We start from the raw sequence: 5,857 nt of genomic DNA on the forward strand, positions 1-5,857 counted from the left end.
TAAAAGCAGGAAATTGATAGATGTTGTTCACAGACCTGATGATTGGATGGGTAGAAAAACATTTACCTGTACCGATAAACTGTTAAACCAGGCGTGGTGGCGCACGCCTGTAATCCCAGCACTTGAGAGGCTGAGACAGGAGGGTTATGAGTTAGAGGTCAGCCTGGGCTATATAGCGGGTACAAGGCCAGGCTGGACTCTAGAGCAAGACCCCCCTATCTAAGTAAAAATTAAAAAAAAAAATTAAAAAGCAAGAAAGATAAAGGAAAGTAAAAGCAAAAACTTAACACAAACTGCTTGAGATTGCTACATAGGAAACGGCAGAACATTAATCACACAGGACATGTATATGTGCTGCTGGGTCTGCTTCCGGCTTGTCGGTCCCGTTGGATTCGTCTGACTAGGTCTGTTCTTCCCGACACCATCCTGAGCTCATCCCCACGGCTCCTCCTACGCCTTAGCGTCTGGCAGAGCCCGCGCGGCCGAGCCCGCATGGCCTGTCTGGAGGATTTTCCTAGCTGTGCCGCGCTTGTTTATTCTTTCAAACGACCTTAGCAGCGACATACAGTTATTGAAAAAGCAAACAAATTTTAAGCCATACTTTGGTGATAGTCTCATTGGGATTGTGCTGTACCTTCATTCAGGGATGAGTGAGTTTTCTATTTCTTTTCTAGTTGGTGTTGGCAATGTTTATTTCCTTCAGGGTTTCCCCCATTAAATCTAAGCTCTTATTTTTATCAGCGTGACGTTTCTGTAATTGTCTTTCACTGCATATAGGTTTCGTTCCGGCTGATATTGCAGTTTGTCCCTGTAGCGTTGTTTATTTTCTCTCACCTCTGTTCTCCACTAGCAGTCTTCCCAGAAGGTTGTCTTTACTGGATCTTTTTAACAGATTAAATGGTTGTCTTCCCTTGCATTATCTGTTCTCTATTTTGTGTCGAGGGTCTCTTCATTTTCATTTTGCACTGATACGGGTATTAAATATAATAATTTTCCTCTGAGTTTTAGCTCTCTGTGACACACTTTTTTTGTTTTTGTTTTTTTTTTTGAGACAGGGTCTCCCTATGCAGTTCAAACTGGTCTTGAGCTCACTTTATAGCCCAGGCTGGTCTCAAACTCACAATGATCCTCCTGCCTCAGCCTCCCGAATGCTGGGATTACAGGCATGCACCACCATGCCTGGCTTGTGACACATGTTTTGATGTGTTGTATGTTTACCCTTTTAAAGACATTCTGAATTTTGTTTGATATTTCTTTTTTTAGCCTAACAGTTCTTGGAGGTTTTAATATTTATTTATTCACCTGGTGGTACTGGCGATTGGACCCAGAACCTTTCCACTGAGCTACATCCCCAGGCTTTTGTGATTTTGAGACAGGGTCTCACTAAATTTTAGGTTGCCCAGACTGGGCTCAAACTCGCAATTCTCCTGCCTCAGCCTCCCACAGTGCTGGGATCACAGGCGTGCACCACCACACCTAGCTTCTTAGGGGTTTTAAACTTTTCAAGTGAAAGTTCTTTTTTGTCATTAATTTCTAATGTTATTGTATTAAGGTCTCTTCACAAATGAGGCTGAGACAGACTCAAGTTAAGCGACTTGCTAGGGACGCACAGAAATGGGGGGGGACAGGGCTGGGACCCCCCAGAGCCCGTCTCCCTCTCACCTCCAGGGCTGGCAGGGATACAATGTTCAATCACCCTGGCGCTGCGGCCCTGGGAGATGATGAAGCGTAACTGATAAAACACTAATGGAATATTCAACTTTCATTTGGGGGGAAGGACAGCAAAACATCATTACAAGTAATAGAAGTGCATTGATTTCTGGAAATAAACTTCAGGTACTCGTGTGTCTGGTTTCTGTCCAAAGCAGAGCCTGGAACAGTGGTGGCGAACCTATGGCCCTCATGCCGCCCCCAGTTGCCTGGTACCACTGACGGTTCGGCAAGGTTCGCCGTCACTGTCACTGGCCTCGGGGCTAGAGGAAGGCAGGTGACAGTGGAGTGCAGAATCCACATGCGAATCACTGGGTCAGCCAAGTGCTTCCATTGCGGGGCGGGGTGGGGCCCTCTGAAAGAACTCCGGGAAAGATGCACGAGGACCCGCGCGCTGGCTCCTGCCCTCCACTAGTTGGGGTGGCCCCGGGCTCTTTCCTCCTCACCTCTGGGCCGGGCTTGGAGCTGCGGGGTCAGTGCGCTGCGTGGCTGAGACAGGTGCGACCCCGCCAAGGCTGGCAGCCGTGGGCTCAGATGCACAGTGGTGAGAGGCGAGGCAGGAACTGTGGCATCTAGTAGTACTGGAGGCAAAGAGAGCCTTAAAAAAAATTGGCCAGGTGTGGTGGTGCATTCTTGCAATCCCGGTACTCTGGGAGGCTGAGGCAGGAGGATCGCAAGTTAGAGTCCAGCCTTAGCAATTTAGTGACCTTAATGAACCTTATCTCAAAATAAAATATAAAAAGGGCTGGGAATGGAGCTCAGGGCAGAAGCCATGGGTTCAATCCCCAGGAGCACAAAGACAAACAAGCAAACAAGCAACAGAAGTCGGTATTTCCAAACCTCTTGCAAACCATAGGTCCCTGTTTTGAAACGGAAAGACTCATTATTATACTGAGCTGCGCTCTTAGAATTTTACAGTGACCTGGAACTGTGCCACATGTACCTAACCTTTCTTTGTACTTGTAGGCTCTTGCTTCTGTGTGAGGGAACCACGGGTTTAAGGTCAGGCCCAGTGAACTAAGTGAAAAATAAGAGCCTGGTGCTGTGGTGCACACCTATAATCTCAGCTACTAGGGAGGCTGAGGCAGGAGGATTGCACATGTGAGGTCAGCCTGTGCTACTTCATGAAAGCCTGTCTCAAAATAAAAAGAAAGAAAAGGGCTGGCGATGTAGCCCAGTGGCAGAGCACTTGCCTAGCACGTTTAAACCCCACTACGGCCAATAAGTAAACAGAATAAAGTGAGGGCATTAAAATCTGCCTTGACAGCAAACTTAGCTTGAACACAGAGCTGCCTTATCATTGTTTTGCTTCCTTCTAGTTGAGTTTATCCGCAGAGGAGCCTGGTTGCCTTTTCCACACGTTTAAAATAGAGTCTCTGGTATAGGTTTATTCTAAGTCCATGTTTATACCAACTGCCAAATGCGACGTGAATGTTTACAAACCCACACACATCTCTGTGGCTCTCGCGGGTCAGGGTACAGGCAGTGCCGCCGGTGATGTAAATAACGTCCCGGAAACAGCTCAGTCCGCGCCGCGCCGCGTCCCCACACATTTTCCTCCTCCTGCAGACTCCTGCAGTCTGCCAGCCTCCCCTCCGGAAGCGATGGCTGCAGGGTCGTTCGGTCCGCTGATGAGATGACAGATGCTATTTTCCCTTCTGGTCTTTCATCCAGAATGCAATGCTTATTTTTTTTCTCGGACAGGGATATCCCAGATCGCTGTGACACTGTCAAAAAAATTGCAGCAGAGATACAAGGTGGTGCAGGTATCGGCAAGCCTTGGGCTTCAAAAAGCGTTTGAAATCTTTTCTCCCGTGGGACATTCGCAGAGACCCACCTGGGGCCCTGATGCGCGAGGGGTGGGGGTGAGCACTGTTATCCTTATTGTAATAATCGCTTCTTACATCCTGGTTGACGGCTCTGCAAGGTTCGCCATCACTGTCGCTGGCCTTGGGGCTGCAGGAAGGCTGGGGGGCGGGGGGACTGAACATCTTTGGCTGCCCTGGATGTGTAGCTCCAGGTGGCCCGGAGGAGAAGAGCCCTAGGAGGGTCACCCACCCCGAGCCCGCCACCCTGAGCCCCAGCTTCTCCCAGTGATGGTTAGCACAACCCCCAAACACTGTCCCACTGGCAGCCGCCGTCCTAGACCAAAGGAGACAGGGCCTCTGGACGTGTCTGGGTGACACTTCCTCGGGGACGGGTATGTGTCATAGCTAACGTGAATAAGACTTTCCTGGATGGACTCGCATGCAACTAAATTGCTGTGGAGGAAGAGCAATTTTCATTTACAGAAAACCACCACGGACCATAAAACTTGCTCCCCGGGACGCTCATAATGACGGTGACCCTACCCTTCCCGCGCCCCCGCAGCCGACGGCCGCGGCTGCCGGACCTGAGGACGCCGGGTCTCTGCTTCTCCCGCTGACGAAGGGTGCTGGCTGTTTTTGAGAAAGCACACGGGAAACATTTACAAATAAGGGCGCTCTGCGGAAGTGCGAGGTCTCCCCGGCCTCGGTCCCCAGACCTGTCACGGAGACACAGGCACTGCCTTCCAGGAGACGCCTGCGAATGACCCCACCCGTGAGAGCACCCTCGCTTCTTTCCTGGTGTAGACTTTGGAAAACCCCGTTGTCCGCCTTCTCTAACCATGTGCCCACACTGCTTTGCACCCCGACCGAAGTCTTCCAGCCACCAACAGTGACATCGCCAAACACCGCAGCCACCGGCCCGTCCTGTGCCTCCCATGGAGGGCGTCTCTCGGGGCTTCTGGGTCCACACCCTCCACAAGGCCAGGCTCGGCTGTCTCCCCGCTGCCCAGGGCCATGCCACCCCTGCCCGCTCTGTTCTGCTCTGCTGCTGCGGGCTGGGTTTCCAGGGCAGCCGCTTACCTACCAGCTCCGGGATAGCCCTGACCTTTATCCATCCTTCCCTTCCCCCAGGGCCCAGCCCCCTCCCCACGCCAACCCTCCAGTGACTCCTGCTCTGCGGGCACCCCGTGTCCTCATCTCTTATCTGGGTGTCTTCAGCATCTCTTTCTCCCTTGGCACCCAGACCCCCACGCTCAACCCTCTCCCCGGATCCTTCCTTCCCCATTTAGCAGAGTTGTTTACTTTGAGACATCATCTCATGAAGTCCCTAGATTGCCCAGGCTGGGCTGGAACTTGCAATCCTCCTGCCTCAGCCTCCCCGAATACTGGAATTACAGGGATATACCAGCAATAGATCATTTTTTAGAAGCCCTTGCCTGAACTCCTTCTGCGCCCCCCCTCCCATACCCTCTTCAACCCACCTCAGAGGCAGGGCTCAACCCACCGCAGATGGAGACTGTCCTTGTCCAAGCCCAAGATGAGCGCTGATGGGCTGGGCTTCCCAGCAGGACCTGAGCCTGTGCCCCGGGGTCCTGCTGTGCCCCTTCTCCCCAAAACCCTGGCTTTCCCGGACCTGGCTCCTCCTGGCCGGCAGGGACCTGGCTCTGGCCCACTCCGGCCAACACGGGACTTACTAGAAGGCTACGCGAGCTCAAGGCCAAGGGGAAGAGGCAGACCCAGAAGAACAGGGGTGACTCCCAGGAAGGAACAGAGCGTGGTCCGGTGTCCCTGCTGGTGCGACACAGCCCCCGCCATGTGAAGCTCAGTGTCATCCGTGAGGACTCCGTCCAGGAGCATGCATTTCGTGGCCTCAGCTCGCCTCACCCCGGCCCCCAGGAAGGCAGGGAGGAGCGTTTCAGCCGGCGACTTGCGCAGCCTGTGTCCAACGGGCAAGGGCAGCTCCAGGCCAGGGCTGGGCGCGGTGTTGGGGGCAGAACGAGCACCCGGGGTGTGCAAGTGAGAGGGTTCCCAATCCAGCGCAAATCACCCAAACAAACACGGCCAGGGTCAAGTCCAGGACCAGCGGGAAAGTGAGCTGCGCTTCCAGTTCAGCTACAGCTCATCGTGGGAGGAAGAAGAGGAGGGGACTCTCTCTCTCTCTCTCCTCTCTCTCTCATCTGTACCTGCACATACACACATTCCACATTCCCGGTCTTCCCAGTTCCATGCTGGTCAGGGGACTTGGGCTTTCATTCCTAGAAAATCTGAGTATGCGTTGGCCTTTCTATTTTTTTTTTTTTTTTTTTTTTGGTTTTTCTCCGGTACCGGGAACCGAACTC

At 52.6% G+C, this 5,857-nt stretch overlaps 1 long non-coding RNA gene across 1 annotated transcript; it reads right to left on the reverse strand.

The window, feature by feature from the left end:
* Nucleotides 1-1,704: 1,704 nt before the first annotated feature.
* Nucleotides 1,705-5,787, reverse strand: LOC106146617. Its single transcript, XR_001231145.1, has 3 exons — nucleotides 3,548-5,787; nucleotides 3,154-3,437; nucleotides 1,705-2,291 (listed from the first exon to the last, which is right to left on the reverse strand). It is a non-coding gene; the product is annotated as an uncharacterized LOC106146617 (long non-coding RNA).
* Between the last annotated feature and the right edge of the window lie 70 nt (nucleotides 5,788-5,857).

Source organism: Chinchilla lanigera, unplaced genomic scaffold (genome assembly GCF_000276665.1).
Source record: "Chinchilla lanigera isolate Chin_1 unplaced genomic scaffold, ChiLan1.0 scaffold00085, whole genome shotgun sequence".
Taxonomy (NCBI): Eukaryota; Metazoa; Chordata; class Mammalia; order Rodentia; family Chinchillidae; genus Chinchilla; species Chinchilla lanigera.